Here is a 16,179-nt window from a genome sequence, read left to right as displayed (position 1 = left end):
AGGAGAGGGAGGAACAGAGGGAGACAGCTTGGATGACATGGTCCCATTGGATGGGCCACCTTTGAAAGGGGAAAGCCCCTGACCCAAGATGCCATCCTGCCTGGGCACAGACAGCAGTCACCTCCTTCAGGATGCCAGGTCTACGCAGGCACAGCCAGGGTAAAATCTCCTGCCTGCTTAAAGCCCCTACTGGGTCCTCACACTACTCAGGAGGCTCACCAGTCCCCTACCAACACCACCCCCAACCCCCTTGAAGGCCCTGTCTTGGCCCCCTGGGCCAGTGCTCAGCCTGGAATGCCCGTTCCCTGAAGGTCTTCCCCGAGCACAGGAGGCAGCGAAGTGTGAGGTGGTGTAGGTGCCCAGAGCCCTGGGTGTACCACTTACTGCTCGTCAGATGGTAGATGGGGGTGATGTTCTGACTCTCTTTGCCCACATCCTGGCCAAGTTCCCTCACACCCGCCCCCCCACCCCCCAACTGAGCCAACCTCGGTCACAGGGACTTAGCAGGGCAGGAATGCTGGCCTATGGTTTTGGCCCGCCCCACCCCATGGAAGGGCATCCCAAATCAGGTTACAAAGGGGGACAGAGGGCGAGACTGAGAGCAGCCATCGTCCCTGGCCGGTGGCCCCAGTCCTAATTAATGCGGTCAATCTCAACCCACATGTGGGGGAGGACGCCAGGTGGAAGAATGCTTGTCGAAATGCGAGGCTCTCGTTTTTTTTTTTTTGTTTGTTTGGTTTTCTCAATTGCTGAAAGGTCAAGGTAAAGCCTGGCTGCGGCAACACGGAGGCAAGAGTTTGCGGATTGCAGGGGATGACCACAGGTCTTTTCAGCACGGAATTGTCCAGGTGATCTCTCGGGCCCACTCAACTAACAGCTGACAACGGCGGGGATGGGGGGGTGGGAGGAGAGGCAGTGTCTGGGACCAGCCCCTCCCCCAAAGAAGGCAGGGTAACTGGAGCCGCTGGGAGTGCTGACCGGAAGGATTCAGAGTCCGGATGGACCTCGGGAGGAGGGACACCTGAGCCAGGCCAGGTGACAAGAATCTGCTTTCTGAAAAGAGCATCTCATTTCCCAAGGCCCCTGGCCCCACTGCCGCACCAATTCCATCCTGTCCTGTGGGGACCACAAATGTCTCCACTATCCCTGCGTGGCCTGCTATCCACCATCCAAATGGCTGGGGAAAGGGAGCCTGGAGGGGGGGTGTCAGACACTCAGTCTGGACCCCTTCTTAGTCTCCTCCTGCCCTTTCTGCATCAGTGGTCACCATCACGACACAGCCTGAGCAAGATGACATTTCCTTAGGCAGCAGCCAGCCCACAGCCCCAACTGAGTGTGGCAGGAGCTCAGGGTCCTGGTGGAGTCTGTCAGCCCTGGGTTCCAGCCCCGGGCCCACCAGCTGCCTCGATCCCTGCCCTCAGGAGCCCCATCAGTAAACTGTGCCTGATACTCTTCTGCCAGAGGGCTCCCAGGAGGCAGCTGGTAAAAGATGGTTTCTTTCAGATGTGTCAACTTCAGCTCACGGCAACCTTATGTGCCCCACAGGGTCGCCAATGGCCGATTGTGGGGAAACAAGACAGCCTGACCTTTCTTCCGAGGCATCTCAGGAAGAACTCAAATTCTCATCTCTAGGTTACTACAACCCACCCATGGCTGTTGTGTCGACTGTCACACACACCCCAACCCCACAACACATCTCCACAAGATGTAAATGTTGGGAGGGGGAAGTGGGGAGGAAGGGGGGAAATGAGCAGCCAATATTAAGGGCTCAAGTAGAAGGCAAATGTTTTGAGAATGATGATGGCAACAAATGTACAAATGTGCTTGACACCATGGATGGATGAATGGATTGTGATAAGAATTGTATGAGCTCCCAATAAAATGAATTTTAAAAGATGTAAATGTTACGGGAGCAGTCAGCCTCACCTTTCACCCAAAGAACAGCTGGTGGTTTTGAACTGCAGTTAGCAGCCCCATGCCACATTCACAGCACCCCCCGGGCTGGTACTCTTGGGGTGGTGGTAGTTGTTGCTAGGTGCCAGTCAGCTCCAACTCACAGCAAACCCCCTGGACAAGACAAGGACGCACCGCCTGGTCCTGCACCACCCTCACAGCTGTTGTGTGTGAGCCTGTGGCTGTAGCCACAGTGACAGTTCATCTAGTTGAGGGCCTTCCTCTTTGTTGCTGCCCCTCTACTGTGTGTACTGAGCAAGAAAGCCTTCTCCAGGGACTGGTCGCTCCTGACATGTCCAAGTACATGAAGCAAAGTTTCGGCACACGCTCTTCGAAGGGTATGAACTTCCACCATGCACACACAGACAACTGAACAGAAGCAGCCACGGAAAGCCTGGTGTCCCCTTCAGGCTCGTAACCTCTTCTAGGGCCCTAGCGCTCCATTGAGCCATCTACCCTTCCTTTGGGGTGGGCAGTGGAACATGGGGGAAGGAAAGAAGAAAAGCACTGAGCCCCCAACCTCTGTGCCCAAGCGTGCAGGGCGCAGAGTCTGGCACCCCTGAGCTGGAGGGCGAGGGCAGGGCTCTCTGAGCCCATTTGTGTCTGTACGCACCCCCCACCACAGTGGGTGTGATGGAGGTGGGGCAGGCAGGCCGCCCAGGGCCACCAGGCTCAGGTTTCCTCAGCCCCGGGCAGCAGGATCTCTTGGCCTGCATTCCAGGCAGCTGCCACCAGGAAAGCCCTTCACCCCAGGTCTCAAGGCCACCCAACCAGATGCTGTCCTGGGAACGGGCAGCTAGGGCAGGTTTGAATCTGGCTCAGCCACCTGCGAGCACGGTGATCTCGCCTCTACGCCTCAGAAAGCACACAGTAACACACCACTCACAACGTCACCACAGGACTCACATGTCCAAAGCCCACGGGCACACAGCGGCTGTGATTGTCCCAAACAACTAAGTCAGTCTCCGTGTCCCCAAGGGGCTCTGGCTGAAGACAAAAGAGATGAGGAACCGCAGGAAAACTTCTGGACGCCAGGTCCAGCCTGGACAGCATTGGGGGTTTTGCTTGGGCAGCCCCCCAGGGTCCATCCCCAGGCTGGCTGGCTCCCCCTGGCTGGGGGGCACAGAGACGTCAGCACCAGCTCAGTGCCAGTCTTCATGAAAAGCTGGTGAATTCACAGGTTAGATAACAGACAGGCCACACCAAACTGCCCCTCCTGAATTCGGACTGCAAGGCTTTGAGAGCTTCTACTACCAGCAATGTGTTTATTTCTACAGCGGGGGTTGGGTGCACGGGTACTGTCTGACATGTCAGCCTTTATTCCTTCCAAACTCTTTCTGGATCACCTAAGCACCAGCAGCTGCCTTTTACGGTCCAGGGTGGGCAATTTTAGGAGTGATACATAAGACCAAATTAGCTCTTTACTTTAGGAGGGTCCTGAGAACGCAGCCTGCCACAGGCCCTCCCTCCTCCACCCCCCTACCCTCAGGTGACTAGACCCTGGGGAGGGGAGGGGAGGGATGTGGCCAAGCTCCCAGGCCCAGCACTGCTGGGCATCCCCCAGGGTCACGGCAGACTGGGCATATGGCTCCCGAGGGGCACAGGGCCAGAGCAGAGCCCCTGTCAAAGGACGAAAGATGCTCAAATCCCATCATCAGCAAGTAGCCTGGGGAGGGGAGAGGCAGTCAGCTCTGCCACAGGGACTAGAGGCTCTGTGGAAGGGCAAAGTCTCGGCAGGAGCACAAAGAGAGAAAGAGCGCCAGTTTTCTCAAAAGAGCACTCAAAAGAGTCCTGATTCGTGGGAGCTATTACATGCAAATATCTCCCCAGCCATGCTAATCAGCTGCCCGCTGTCGCCACTCGGCTTTGTGAGCGACAAAGGGACGGCAGATGTGCCACAGTGGCGATGCTGAGTGCGCCGGAGCTTAAAGAATAATTATTTTCGGGGGGGGGGGAGAGGGGGCTGTGTAAAGTGGCAGGGCCGACCCCACCACACCCTCGCTGGGCTGCTGGCCTGCTCGCCTTTCTTCTGCTGCCAGGAACTCCAGGCTGAGATTTATGGGGCACCAAGCAGCACGCAGAGGCAGCGCTGGGGTGGGGATGGGGATACGCTCCCAGCTGCCCTCTGGATACCCCAACACCCTTGTTCAGGACAAGCAGCAGAAGGAAACGAGGCAGGCAGGCTCTGGGCACCAGTCTGGGGACTCAGCAGGTGGTCCAAAGGCAGCGCTCCCCCCCCCTTTGTGTCCCTCAGGACGGAGCTGGGTGGGCACCAGGACAGTTTGCTATGGGGACCAAGGCTGAGAGGAGTCCCTGGTCAGAGGGGATTCCTTGGAGACCTGTGTGCCAGGGCAGCAGGAAAGCCTCCAGGCTGTGGTGTGGGGGGAACGGGGTGCAAATTTCTCAGGCTCCTGCCACAGATGGGAACCTTAGCGTAGAGGTGAGCTGGGCTAGAGGGGTAACTGAGGGGTGGTGGGAAAAGGGGCAGTGCTTGCTATGGGGGTCAACTGAGAGACCTCAGCAGGGACAGCACAGCTTGGAGTGGACGGCAGAGGAACTGGCCAGGAAGACCCGTAAGTCTTCCTGACAGAAGGTCCCGAACACAGCCTGGGAGGGGCCAGCATGTCCCGAGCACCAGAAAGGCCCTCTGGCCACCCCTCGACCGACCAAGGAAGTAGAATGTCTGGGTCTGCCGGCTGCCTCGCCAGATGTGGCTCCAGATGAGGCACAGCCGAGGGGGCCGATGCGGCCTCCCATCAGTGGCCTAGCCGGTGCTGCCACAGGGAGAAGCCAGGCCTGGCTTTACGAGCTGCAGCTGTTCTGACCATGTGGACAAGGGTGAGCGGTGGGGGGAGGGGGAGGGCTGCCTCCCTTGGGTGTCCCATGGATTCCAGGAACAGAATCAGCTTGGACCTCACCCGACGCCCATGGCTGCGGAGAAGTGGTGTGAGTGGCAGCAGAGCCAGGGGGAGGGGAGCTAAGTCACTCAGTGCCTCCGTCCCGTTTAAGAATGAGCTCTGGCTGTCACTCCCAGGGGGGCACAGCTTTGGGACCACAAAAGAGGCGTCTCACCCCTGTAGACACCCACTGCTGGGCCCCCTTGGGCACAGTGAACAGCATGTGGCGGGCTACAGGTTGGCCTGGCCCATCTGGGCGAAGGGAGGACGAGTGGAGAGCCCTGGGAGCTGGGTCGGCTGGCACCCCTTAGCGCTCAGCAGACAGAGCCCCAGGGTCTGACCTGCAGGGCCATGACGGGTGGCAGCTAGAAGGGACTCATCCAACACTGGCCCACACGTCTGGTCACACAGCCAGGCTCAGGCAGAGGGACCTTTGGGGGCCTTGACCACAGAAGGAAGTCCGGATAGGCCAGCCTGCTGCGCCTGGGAAGGAAGGGGCTGCCCCCTACTTTCCCTCCATCTCCTGGAAGAATGTGACCAGGCTTTTGGAATGGCCCCCAATCTGTCTTTGATTATAAATCCCCCGCCCTGCCAGGGGACCAGAGAGCATCCCTTTCTCATTAGCTTGAGTTGAGCTGGGTCCTTCCGACCGTCCCCGCCCTGAAATTTCAGCCAGGCCCACGTGGTCAGGCAGATTTCTATACAGAACACCATTAGGCCGGAGCATGTGTACCGGAGCATGTGTACCACAGCCAGGGAGAATGGAGCCCAGCTCCGGAACACAACTAGCCTAGCTTGGAGCCAGCCTGCCAGCAGCCGTCAAGAAAAGCAGCCGGGCCTACTCTTTGCCAAAGCTGTGGGTACTGACAAAGCTTTACAGAGCAAGACAAGACGGACTAAAAGGGGTGTCTAGTGCCTCACTGTGCAAACGGGGTGTCAGAGTACCCCCTCCCACTAGCCTGGAGGACCTGTTTTCCAATACATGCAGCAGCCAAGCAGCAGGGAACAAACGGCAGGAGGGGGCCCTGGCAGGGGCAGGGGCAGAGAGACGTGGGAAAACTGCCTGGTAGGCAGGGCCCATTGCACAGGGACCTCAGGCACACACCTAAGGGCCGGGCCCCTGGGAATGCTCACTTGACAGCTATGAACACACGTTAGTCATCAAAGGAAAAGTCCCGCTCCTCCATCAGAGGGGCAGCAAGGGCAGGGAGGGCTCTCTGGCCCCGGGAGTGGCGCAGAACGGTGAGGCGGGAGCCACCACCTCTTGGGGTGAATTTGAAGGATGCCACCCACCCCACCCAGTCCCTGGGAGTCCAAACACTGCTGCTTCCCAAGCAAGGTGCCTAGGAGGCAGGTAGGTAGGACAGAGCAAGGACACCCTCTGTGGGCCAGTCAAGGGCTCCCCTTGGAGCCATCTGGGCAGAGAAATTGGGGCAGCACCTCCAGGGTGGCCTCTCCAGCCCCTCCCAGCCTGGTGGATCTCTGATCTGTCCCCATCATTCAGCACCAAGCACCCTGAGAGTATCCCCCTAGGACCACAGAGAAGCTTTAGGAGACCTAGGACCCCCAACTGCTCTTCACCCACCATGTGTAGGGGGCACCAGGGCATCTCGGGTCCTTAGGACCATCCTCCATCTTACAGGACAAAGTCAAAGAGGAAGTAGGGCCGCTTGTCCAAGAACACAGGTCAAGGCCAGGTCTCGAACCCAGGTCTGCAGGGCCACAAACCTCCAGCAGTTCCTTCCCCTGCACTCCCCTGGGCTCACTCCCGGGCCAGAGTGGCCTCCCTCCCTACCTGCACAGTCAGCTCCTGGGCAGCCCGTTCTCCACAGAGGCCATGTCCCCAGAGTGGGGGGGTGCCCCAGGCTAGGAGTGCACCAAGGGTGGGGCTCCCCCAGCCCCTCGTGAAGCCCCTCCAGACAGGAGGACAGCAGGGCTGGGCTCGACCTCACACGAAGCCGTCTGCCCTGCCTTACTGCACCCAAAGGCCTGCCTGCTGCCTGACAGCCACACTGGCCTCTCAGCTGCCCCGGAGCCAGGTCAGGCTTTCCTCCCGCCAGGGAAGTGGCCCACAACTCAGTTCTCTCAACTCACAACTGACAACCAACTGCTCTCAGGGTCCCAGAAGCACACAGAGGTCACCTGGGTGGTGAGAGGTGGGCCAGGACTGGCCTCACCTGTGCTTCCCCTGATGTGTTTAATCCCCACTCAGCCTTCCTCAAACACCTTTCCTAGCACTGATGCCTAGTGGGTACTAGGGTACTTACATGATCACAGACAGGGCGCCTGGTGCCCCTCAGCCCCCAAACACGGGAGCCTCGGTCAATCTCCGTCGTCACTGGCTCCCTAGCCCCCAACACTGTCGTACCAACACCCTCAGGGAATTTTTGCTGGTGGTTTAAAATGGATCGGGTGGCAACTAGCACCCAGGTGCGTCCACGAACCACTTTGGTTAATGAGTCAAAGGGCAGGCCTCCCAATGTCAAAGGACCGAGGGGGAGGACGGACAGCACTGCAGGAAGTCAGCTCTGCCCCCTCTCACCTCTCTCCACTGTCCCCTCCCACTGCAGCCAGCCTGAGCTGTGCTCAGGGCCGGGGGTGCCCCTAAACACTGTGGATCTCTCGGTCCCACCCTTTCAAAATGGCCTGCCACCCACAGGCCTCCCCACCTCACCCACCCACTGCACCTGTCCCTCACAAATCAAGGGCAGCTTCCCCAAGAAGCACTGATGTTGGTCACGCAGACAGGCCCACCAACGGGCAGGGCAGCACTGTGGCCGACAGGCACCAGGGAGGTATGGCCGTCAGTAAGGGGCTGGATACACACGACAAGACACCCACAGAGAATGTTCAGCCCGAGAGAGAAGTGAGTCCCTGGGGAAGGCAAAGAGGTCACACATGCACGACCCTATTCCTGTGAAAGGGCGAACAAGTGAGTCTGAGGTGGAGGGGCGGAGGGACGGCCTGGGTTGGCTCACAGATGATGATAGTTCTGAACCACGTAGTCGTGGCAGCTGCATGGCACTGAGAGGCACTAAAATGTCAACGACTTACTGCATGAACAAGCCCCCCCCCCTAGTGCAGGATGCCACCACTGAAAACCAGGGCCCTTCTCCCCTACCTCCCCATAGCACCACCCTAACCCCATCGGATTAACGCAGGGGGCCTCCCGGCAGAAAGATGCCCAGAGATTCACAGTGCCTCCACGGCCAGCGTCCCAAGGACCGGGAGGCCCGTCCCTCAAAATGAGGACGCTGTGGCTGGGAGGCTTGTACAAGGCCACAGACACCTACCTGTCCCCTACCCTAGGTCTAAGACCTTGCCACCATGCAAACTGGGCACAATTTCATGGGTATCTCAGAAGCTCCTAGCGGCCCATCCAGGAGCTGAGCCCTCCCTCTGCTGGCCTCGAATCTCCACACATGGCAGCAGCTCCCAGGCCTCTCTGCTGTGTTGTCTTCCCACTGCTGCTGCCCGCAATGGCCTGGAGAAGCAGGCACATGCAGGGGACCTGGGAAGCCCTGCTCATGTGCCCGGGGTCTCCTGGCCCTTGCAGCCTGACATCTTGGTCATCAGAGAGTCCACATCACACTCCTCCCTTCTAAAGAATCCTGGACACCCCACACATCCAGCCCCACATGGGTAACCCCAGAGCTCCAGCTGTGTCTCCTGGTGCCAGCTGATGCCACTTAAGGGTTGCAGCACCCTGACCGGTGGCTACTGTGAAAGGCTCACCGTCTCACCTGAAACACGTGTTTCAGATAGAGTTTTCTGGGCTTTATTGAGGCGCTGACAAAATATGCTGTCCCCTTCCAGTCTCCCAAGGGCACCCCCTTAAGCAATCACAACTTTGCCAGGAAGAGTGTGAACTACCAAGCTAAATTGACTCCCTAAAGATTATAAATAGCTTCACATGTCAGCCCAGGTCAGAGGCTGCACCTCAGTGGTCAGGGCACGGCAGGGCAGTTTGCTGTCATGAGATGAAGGGGGATTTGAGAGCATTTGGATTGCCAGCAGGCCCGTGGGGAGGGGTTGTGGGCCTCCTGGAGAAAGAGCGCAGAGGGGCCTGGAGAAAGCGCAGAGCCAGGAGCGGAGACTGGCCCAGGGGCCCCTGCGAGGCTCACACTCCAAATGGCTGTCCAGAAGGTGGCCCAAGCTCAAGCCCAAGCCCAGTGCCATGGATTCACAAGGACCCTAGAGGGCGACACAGAACTGCCCCCAAAGAGGCTGTCATCTTTTCCCAGAGGGACGGTTGGTGGGTAGGGTCTGCCCTCCTGCCTATTAGCAGCCCAGCGCTTCACCGACTGCACCATCAGGGCTCCCGGTGGGAAGGGGGGCTAAGGAACATGAGTGGATGGACAGAATGGAGGAGCCAGCCTGCCACGCTTGTAGAAGCCCAGGTTCAAAGAAATGGCTCCCTGCTAAGAAAGCCGCGCAGCAACTGGCACCAGGCCTGCATGCTGGGGGTGCAGCGGGGGTAGGGGGGTGGGTCCTGGCCCACCTGGGCAGGCAGGCCCTTTCTGAAGCAGGGCCTGGCAGTTCAGACAGGGGGTGTGGAGGTCATGTGGCCCGTTTTTCCCGATTGTTCTGAGGCAGAAAGTCAGGCTGTGATATGAAATCATCCAATTTTGTTAACTGGCGTGTGCGGGCTTAGTCATTCTGCCCTCTGACCCCAGCTCTGTGCCCCCTCTGCCAGCGGGTACCCAATGCCCCAGACAGGATTCACCTTCTGTTCTGTGGCCTAACTGCTGGGTGCTGAACTGCCCTGCCTGGACAGAAGCTGTTCTAGGGTGACATTCCTCCTGGGCCACATTCCTGGCCTCGCCTCCCCTCTCTGACCTAGCCCCCTCTACCAATTATTCGTCAGGAAACACGACAAGCACACCTCGCAGGATTGCGCTTAGAGTGTGTGCGTGCGTGCGTGCGTGCGTGAGGTTTGGGAGGACCTTGTCTCCCTGTGTCACATTTGGGTCCCTCTCACTATAGCTCTTGCGGTTTCATAAGGCTAATGCACATTTAATAAAGAACTCAAAAACAAAACACCGTACTGCCGCAGAGTCCTTTCAGACAAAGAGCAGCCCCGCAGGGCAGAGAAGAACAGTAAGTCAGACAGGACTAGAGAGCCTCGTCTTTCTTTCTGCAGCTGGTGGTTTTGAACTGCTCACCCAGACGTTCAATGGGCTACAATATACCTTACAGGTAGCTTTGCACTGCCCTGCCACGCAGCTCCTCACTGCACTGGGGGAGAGGCCCAGCGGGGGTGGGGTGGGGTGGGGGAGAGGTATGGGGGTGTGTCCCACTGTGGAACATTAGCCCCAAACCCCACTGCTAGTGGGCCCAATCTGACTCACAGCTGCTTAAAGAACGGCACCCCAGGGGTTCATCACGCAAAGCCCTGATCTCTGAAGGGCAGCTGGTGGGCACAAACCACCCACCTTTCCGTCAGCAGCCAGGCACTTCACCACAGCACCACCACGGCACCTTCCAACTAGGCCTTAAGCCCGTGAGATCAGTCATCTGCACCCTCTTTTATTGGTGGGAGACAGGTGGGGCCATTTGACCCAGCCATACCACTGGGAGGCTCCGAGCGCCCCTGCTCCAAGCCAAGGCCACTGCCCGACCTGGCCCCATGCTGACCCCACCCCACCCCAACAGCCAGGACAGCCAGCACCTCTCGTGTACAGGAATGCCCTCCCAACCGGCTGGCCAGGCCCCCACCCTCCCAGGGCCATTCAGATGGCTCTCTCCTTCTCACCGAAATGTGAGGTGCCACCAAGTCCACTTCGACTCCTAACAAGCTCCCGTGATGGAATAGAGCTGCCCCATCGGGATCCGTGGCTGCAGTCTTGAGGGAAGCCAACCCAGCTCCCATGGTGGTGCTGAGTGGGCTTGAAATACCAACCTTTTGGTTAGCATCCAAGTGTTTGACCATTGTACCACTAGAGCACCTTCTTGAAAGAACAGAAACCTTCCATTTAACTGAGCACATGGCTGCTCAGAATAAAAGACTCCATTTCCCAGCCTCCTTTGTAGCTAGCAGCAGTCATGTGACTGCATTCTAACCAATGGAGCGGAAGCAGAAGAAACCCCAAAGTTGCTTCTGGGAACTTTCCTTTCACTGACACCTGGCCGGCGTGTGTGCTGAAACCTCCTTTGTCCCTTCCGTTCTCTACCATCTCAAAAGACAGTGTGAAGGCCAGCCTCCAGCCACCAGGCTGAGCCACAGTGACAGGCCATGGGGCAGAGGAGGTTGGAGGAGAGGGATGAACTAGAAGGAGCCTGGTCCCAGTGCTTCCTGGAGCACAGCTTCCACATGATTTCCAGATGTAGGTCCATGAAGGAAAACGGCACTTTGTTTAAGACACTACTACTGCCGGCCTCTCTTCTGCATAAAGAAACTACACCTTGACACAAAGCCAGGGCGGCAGTCGAGAGTGCACAGGCGGCACCAAGGAGACACGAGCATCCTCCCAGTGCCAACGATGTTCTCAATTGTCACCCCAGCTTAGCACAGACCGCCTAAAACCCATGGCCGTGGAGTGGAAGCCCGCGACAGTGACCCTACAGCTCACAGAGGAGCGGCTCCAAAGCGTTTCCAGGGCTAGAAATCTTTTCAGAAAGATCTCTCCCTCTTTCTCCCTCAACTGTCCTAAAGGCTGGTACATGATGCTTCTGCACCCTTCCTACAAGGAGTCCTGGAGTCACAGCAGGTCAGCGCTCGGCGACTGATGGAGGATGGTGGTTCAACCCCACCAGCTGCTGCGGGGAAGACAGAAGTCGTGGCCGTCTTCTCCCGTGTAGCTTCAACCCAAACGAACCAAGGTCATTGTCAGCAAGTCACTCTGGACTCATGACAACCCTGTCAGACAGAGTAGCCCCTCCCTAATCACCACCCCAACTTCTAAGGCAGAAATCTTAGGGAACCAGAGAACCACATCTTTCTCCAGGGAGGCGGCTAGTGATCTGCCCGCCTCCCCGTGGTCAGCCCAGCACCGAACCGCTGCACTCCCCGAACTCCTTCCACTGAGAGGGAGAGGGGCCAGAGGGGCCCAGGAGTGCGGCTGAAGGAAGTCACCAGAGAATCCGGAGATTCTGTGGCAGCAGGCAATTCTTCCACTTGCTTGAAGTCCACTGTGGTGAACACAGCTGGAAGAACACTCGCCACTTTAACTGGTTGTACACGCACAGTCCAGCACCGCCAGTAGGCACTTCACCCAGGCGTCCCCGCCCGCAGCCCCTCAGCAGTCAGCCCCAGCCGCTGGGCTGGTCACCACCGCCAGACACTTCAGGAAGTGGGCCCAGACACCAACTGAGCCTTTTCTGTCCCATTTCCCTCAGGTTCATGTCCCATGCCACATTCTGTTATCTGGCACCAGCACCTGAGTGTACCCGCCGCTTAGCCACTATAAATAGTATGGGAACCCACTTTTTAAGAAGGGCTTTGTTTCCTGGAGTGTCCAGGCGCTGGACACTGAAATGGAGGACCCCATCAAAACCAGTCTTTGGGCATGCCTCTTCTTAGCCAGGGGCCAGGGAGGGCTTCTGAGAGCCAATCAGACTGACATGGGATGCTCAACAAAGAAGGGGGCCACGGTCATGTCCTGTGAGGTGACCCTGGGCTGGGGAACTGAGAGCTGACTCTGCTCTCGACCCGGTCTTCCCACAACAGGCTGCTCCATGGAGCTGCCTCCTTCTGCACGGCAAACGGAGCCCAGAGAAATGCAGAGGCCAGGCCAAAGCTTCTTCAGGACCGGAGAAGCCCATGCCAAGGGGCTCGACCTCCCTCCACTCAGTCAAGAGCTCCCTCTTTGGAAAACCACCACTTGGCCCGTCCCATGGACATGGGACACGGGGGCTTCAAGGGGCAAAGAGGCTGCGGGGAGGGCTAGTATTCACAGCCAAGTGACCAGGACAGGGACTTCTGCAGCTGCCCGCTTCCCCCCACAGAGGGTTCAGATGTCTGCTGCCCATCCCCCCCCTTCCCGGGCTCTGCCAAGAGTCTTTCTCCCATCCTCCAAGGAGGCAAGACAGCTGGGCAGCCTCGGGTGCCCTTCTGCACATCACATCATGGCCAGAAGGCTCTGCGAGCACCGCTACCCTTTACCATTACGGTGCGTGCCACCTTGCAGGCCCCCTGCCACTGAGGCAACTGAGGCAGTAAATAGGCAGGTGTCCTAACAAGTGAGGAAGGAGATGATGAACCACTGACCGCATGGCCGGTGACGCATTCCAGGCCCCCATCAGACCCTACTACATCCAAAGCCCTGGCCAGCACCCAAAGATGCCTCGGGTTTACCTTCTACATACGAAGCAATGGGAAATTCATGCAAGTGTTCTAGCTTACGTGACCTAAGGACAGGGGAGACTGGCTGCACTAGGAGCTCACAGCCACTCTCCTGGCCTTATCTCCCTGGAGGGGTCCCAGGAGGGACAGGGAAGGCGCAGGTGAGTCCAACAGGTTTCCTTCAGACCCATCCTCTCATCTGGCCTGAAAGACTCAGCCCTGGAGAGATCTGGACTGGAAAACTCTGAGGCCAAGGAGACAGTTCATCCCCAGAGAAGTTCCTCAAAAGGCTACCCAGAGCATGGCCAGGGAACACAGCAGTCCCACTGCTGAGGACAGAGACTGTCTGCACACTGGCTGAGAGCAAGAACAGGACCAGACCGGGGCACATCACCAGTCAGGAGTGGAACCAGACGGCCATCAAGTGCTGACTGTGGTCCAGGTAGAAACCATGAAGTCCTTCCTACCATCTCAGAGGGACACAGGGTTGCTAAAATGCAAGGTCAGCAATCGAAGGGCAGGTGGGGCTTGCTGTTCCCCTGCAGATCAACAGCCTGGGACTCACACAGAGGTCGTGCTGCACTGCCGGACAGGGTTGCTAAGAGTCGGTCAACTGGATGACAGGGAGTTTGCAGGGTGGGCTGCAGGGCGGATCAGTGTTTAGGGGACACTGCGCTTTGGTGAAGGGTGATTAAAAAGTGTGCCCATAATGGTGAAGGTTGAACACATGAACACTGAGCAGCACATGTGAGATGCAATGGCAAACGCTATGTTCCATATATATTTACAATTTAGAGAGGGAGAGAGAGAGGGTAGGAGGGAGGGAGGGAGAGAGGAGGCCTCAGGTTCTAGCAGCCTGGCTCACCCCTAAAGCACAAGAAAATCTTCCTCTGGGCCCACTCATCCCTCCTGGGGCTGGACCATCTCAGCTTTTCCCAAGAAGCTAACTCTGGGTGAGCACTCTTTGCCCAGCCAGCTCTCAGATCTACTGCAGGAAGGTCCCACAACCCAGCCCTGGGACTTTGCACTCACCCAGGGACAATTCAAAGCCATTCCTCCTTGGGCTTCCAAACTCCCAGCCTTACGGGAGGGAACAGGTGCTGCCTCGCCCTAAGCAGCAGCTCACCAACCAGAGTTGGGTGGCCACTGCCACCCTGTTAGAGGAGCAGGTGCTTTCTCTGTTCACTGATTGAGCAAACCCCTTGTGCCGCTCCATCGTATCACCACTCCCATTCTACAAAGAAACTGAGGCACAGAGGCCCCCCCCCACACCCCAACATCTGCCAGCGTGAACACAGGGCCTGTGCCTTAACCCTTGGAGTGGGCTAAGCCTTGTCTGCCAGAGATCCACCCATCCTGCGTGACCTTTGTTGAGTCAGGTCTTTGGGGTTGGAATCCTGAGGTGCGGCCAGCCTGGAGCTAGGGTGGGCTCTAAAACTATGGTGTTGGGTGTGTCAATGTTACAGAAAGAGATAAAGCAAGAGAAACAATAGGGAGACAGACTTGCTGAAGCTGGGGTGGGGGCTGGAGGGAGGTTGCCATAAGCCAAGGGACAGCTGGAAGAAAGGAAGAAGGGGACGCTCCCAGAAACTGCGGAAGGACTGTTCTGATCTGATTTGGGTCCTGCGTACAAGTCAAAATGTGGGGATTAGTAACCAAACACACATATACACAAGTCTAAACATTTTCCTCCAGTGGGAGGGTGACAGCAGGGGACCCTGGGCATGGGCTGTCCCCTGTACTACCTTTCATAGTCATGTCGGAAAGCTTAAACTGTTCGCAGAAAAAAAAAGTTGGGGAAAGGAAAAACAAAACCAGAAACCCTGGAACTCCTAAGAGTCAGCCCTGTGAGGATAAGGCCCCAGATGCCAAGTTTGAAAACCACTGTCTTCGGTCCGGACAGCAGTGGCTGGGAGTGGCTAGGAGTGCTCGCCAAATGCATGGCTGTTCCTGACCCCGCGGAGCTTCATGATGGGGCAGGGGTGTCTCTGGAGCCCTGATGCCCAGCCAGGGTACCATTCTCTCTGGTCCAAAGAGAAGCCGGCTCTCCTCCAGCCAAGAGAGGTGCCTCACTTCGGTCCCTTTCCCAAGTCACAGAGAAAACCCTGTATGAGACAAACACTGCATGCCGCTGGGATCTCTCTTTGAAACGCCTCATTCCCAAAGTGGGGAGAGAAAAAAAAAAAAAGCACACCTGCTAAAATCAGGAAGCCTCCTTCCCCCAGAGCAGGGAGCAAAACACCCTGGGAGACAAAGCTGAATGAAACAATAGCAAAAAGGTGAACCCAGAGCAGACAAGAAAAGAAAACATGCCGAGAGGGAGGAAAGCGTGGACTACAAAGGCCCTGCGAGGTCCTCGGCAAACACAGGGGCGATTCGGGTCCACGGAGATGTCACCTGGTCAGGTTCAGGAAACCTACCCAGCTCCTCACCTTTCCCAAAAGAGGCCGGAGAGGAGGTGACCACTCACTTCGCAGGCGGACTGCAGGCTCGACCCTGTCCCGACACATCCCACCCCCCAACCAGGGACACATCCTGCGGCTCGCACACCCGCGACCACTGGGGGACCCTGACCGCCCAGCTCCGCAGACGCCATCCCGAAGAGACCCAGGCCCACCCTCCGCCCCGACGTGGCCACGCCCGCCCCCCAGGCACCCCGCCCTCCCGGCCCTCCTGCCTTCCCGCCCCCCACCCCACCCCATCCCCCAGCTTCCTCTAAATTCACCTTCCTCCTCGCCCCCGCTTCATGCCCACCCTACACCCCCCCAAAAAAATAAAAGGCCTCTCACTCATTTCCCGCTTCCCTCCGTACTCGGAGCGCCTTAGCCCGCGGGCCACCACGCACACCCTCTCCTCTCTCCAAATCGTGCCTCCGCGCCTCACACCCCTCACCCTGGGGCCCTCGGCTCACACACCAGGTTCAACTCCAGCCCCTCTGGGCCCCCACGGGCCCCGGACCCTGCGCCCCGGACCCGGCTCGCCCCCCTTCCCGACCCGGCCGGCCTCGTGCGCAGCCCCCACGCGCCGCCGGCCCCCGGCCGGGCC

General features: G+C 58.1%; 1 protein-coding gene across 2 annotated transcripts in view; it reads right to left on the bottom strand.

The window, feature by feature from the left end:
* Nucleotides 1–16,179, bottom strand: part of CARM1 (coactivator associated arginine methyltransferase 1) — a 35,420-nt gene that overhangs the window by 18,984 nt on the left and 257 nt on the right. The window lies entirely within an intron of this gene.

This window comes from Tenrec ecaudatus, chromosome 1, assembly GCF_050624435.1.
Source record: "Tenrec ecaudatus isolate mTenEca1 chromosome 1, mTenEca1.hap1, whole genome shotgun sequence".
NCBI classification, from domain to species: Eukaryota; Metazoa; Chordata; class Mammalia; order Afrosoricida; family Tenrecidae; genus Tenrec; species Tenrec ecaudatus.
This window is presented reverse-complemented; position numbering and strand designations above follow the sequence as displayed.